Source organism: Cucumis melo, chromosome 11, assembly GCF_025177605.1.
Source record: "Cucumis melo cultivar AY chromosome 11, USDA_Cmelo_AY_1.0, whole genome shotgun sequence".
Taxonomy (NCBI): Eukaryota; Viridiplantae; Streptophyta; class Magnoliopsida; order Cucurbitales; family Cucurbitaceae; genus Cucumis; species Cucumis melo.
In genome coordinates, this window is record NC_066867.1 from 21,857,057 (window position 1) to 21,860,239 (window position 3,183).

Sequence of the window (3,183 nt, forward strand, 5' to 3'; positions counted from 1 at the left end):
AGTTCAATAAGATGTTCCAATTATAATCGTAAAGGACATAATAGTAGGACTTGTAAGCAAGGTTTGAACAATTAATGACAATGTGTAATTTTTTTCTTTCATTATCATGTATAAACGTTTTTTATATTAAAATTGGTGGAGATTTAATATTGTTTATACATTAGTTTGGTATATATAAACGATCATTTAATATTGTTTACATGTATTAAGAAGATCGTTTAGACTTTACTAAATGATCGTTTATGCTTGATAATTGTACATTTACATATAATTTACGAAATCGGTTTGACTTAAGTACGTGGTGGTCTATTATGTCTTAGATGATCGTTTAGATTAATAAAAAAATACGCGATCCTTTAGACATTAGTGTGGTATATATAAACGATCGGTTAAGATTAGACAATAATGTAGACAGTTCTGTAATCAAAATGATATCTGTTTGAAATGCAAACGATCATTTCGTTAAACCTAAACGATCGTGCCAGTTTATCTAAACGATCCGATTATACGTTTTACGTGATGGTAATATATATGTTAAACGATCGTGTACTTATTTCAAACGATCTTTGAGTACGTTAACCAATCTCGTTATTACAAGTAAACTATAAATGATTAGGTTGTTAATCTTAAACTATCTTGTTGTACTCTATAAACGATCGTTTATGTTACTAAACAATTTGATAATAAACCCAAAAGATCTTCAAAGTATAATCGATTTTTAAAATTACAAATTTGATCTAACAATCGATTGATAACAACTAAACGATAAAGTTAACTATTATAAACGATCGTTTACAACATACAAATGATAATGTTAATTTTGTTTATATGATAATCTAGTAATAAAATCAAAACGTTCTAAATGAATGTTTATATGATTTTTTTAAACCATGCAAACAATCATGTTCTTATAGCTACACAATCAGTGCTAATAAATATAAATGATCTTCTTATTTCTTTTACGTAGTGGAATTATTTGTTAAACGATCGTGCATTTATGTAAAACGAAATTTGAGTAGGTCTAAACGATTTTATGATTAAATGTAAACGATCATTATATAACATCTGAACGATTGGTCTGTTAATCATAAACGATCATATTGTATTTTTTTCAAAATGATCCATTTAAGTGTTGATGTTATACAATTTAAATGATTTTGTAGTTAATGCAAAACGATTAAATGTAAATGTTTAACAACTATAAAATAGAGAAGTTCTAAAAAGTTCTCATACATTGATTGTAAAAGTTTTTACATGTAAATGTTATATGCCTTACTCGAACCAACTTTTCATTTATATGGAACAATTTCCCGCTAAAATAGTAGTCGAAAAAATACGATAATCAGAACAAAGATTTGGAAAATGAGAATGGCCAATGGCTCGCAGCTAAAATAGGACAGTCGAGAATTTCAAGATTAACTAATGTTTCATTTTGTGATTGTACTTTGCTTTTCCTAATAGTTATTTCTCAATTGCTTTACTTTATCAGAATCCTATTTCGGTCCCGACTCCAGTGTATCTAGGCGTATAATGTTCGAGAATAGATTTGGTTGATCAAGAAGCTCGAAACATTTCAACTTTTAAAGAGATTCTCTTATATTTTTTTTTACCATCTTAATGTTGGAATTTATGTCATAAAACTCGTACTTTGTTATTTGATTCAATAAAGTTTATTATTGAATGCTATAATCTTAAAACCAATAAATTAAGGTCCCGAGGCTATTTACTAAATTTGTCAATACACTTGAACTTTATGTAGAGACATAAATATGGATTAATATCGAGTTAATAGCCCAAATAGTCTATAGTGTATGAATAAGGTTGGGTGCCTTATTTTGGAAAAATACTATGGATACGGCCCGCTCCGTAGTTAGTACAAACGATGTAATCCTGAATCATTCATGTAGAGACATGGAAGTGGGGACGTCATATGTAAATGGTTTGCATAAGACTGGAACCACGAAATAGTCACTTTTAGTTATAACGCCGTAAACTATAAACTGACTATTTTTAATTATAATGACCTAGGTAACTTGATCTTAATCCTGAGCTAACTATGAACTTCTGTTCATTCGATAGTATCCTTAGATCTGCATAGGTGAGGACAGCTCATCGTCGTTGGTCCAATAAGTCTCTCATTTTAGGGATAAGACCGAGTGGATAGCTAGGGACATAGGGTGCAAGACGGAATTCACTCCTACCCACTTCTGGGATAGTAGATAGGTTGTTCCCTTAAAGACTGAATTAAAGTCTTGAACAAAGGGCCCCTCCTTCTCATTGGCCTGAGAAGGATTCAGATTTATAGGTTGGACCTTAAACCAATTGTTCAATAGTGGATCAGTGGGTCTTAAGGAGCAAGATGTAATCTCGGGGGTAAAACGGTATTTTGACCCAGCCAAGATTACAAACAACCTGTAAAGGATCAACTTACTCATCATGGTTATATCAGGTGGACAGAAATATATCTATAGTGAGGGGAGTGCAACTAAGAGTCTTTAGTGGAACGACTCTTTAGTTAACGAATGTTGATTAAGCTTGGTCTAAAGAGTTTAGCCAGTTAAATCTTAAATCGTTGGAGCCCATGATCTATAGGTCCATTAGGTTCCCCTACTAACTCATATGGATTCAACTACGAACAATATGTTGGAATAACTTGAATTGTTCGAATTAGGTAAAGAGAGTTACCGACAAGTGTATATGATATAAGTCAGTAAATATAAACTTTAAGCTTTATGTTTAAATATGATTTAAATAATGAATATGGATTCATATTTAGAAGTTTGGAAAGTTTTGAAACGGTCAAAGTTATAAAAGTCAACATGCTTATTTTTTACTTTGAGAAACAAAACTTTGACCGGATTTATATTCAAATATGATTTGAATTTTAGAAAAATGAATGTGGATTCGTACTAGGGAGGTTGGAATTAGTCAAGACGGATAAAATAGCAAAAGGTCAAAAAGTTGACTTTTGACTAAGAAAAGTCAAAGTTTGACTTTGACTTAATTGGTCAAAATGACCAAATTGTCCTTTGACTAATATATTTATTACTAAATGTTAATGGGAAGTGTGGCAGCTTGTAATGAACTTATAAGCCACTAATTCCATTAAGTGTTAATGGATTAATTAGCTGTTGAGATTTCATAAAAGAAAATTGCATATATTTTGCATGTAATTTTCTATAT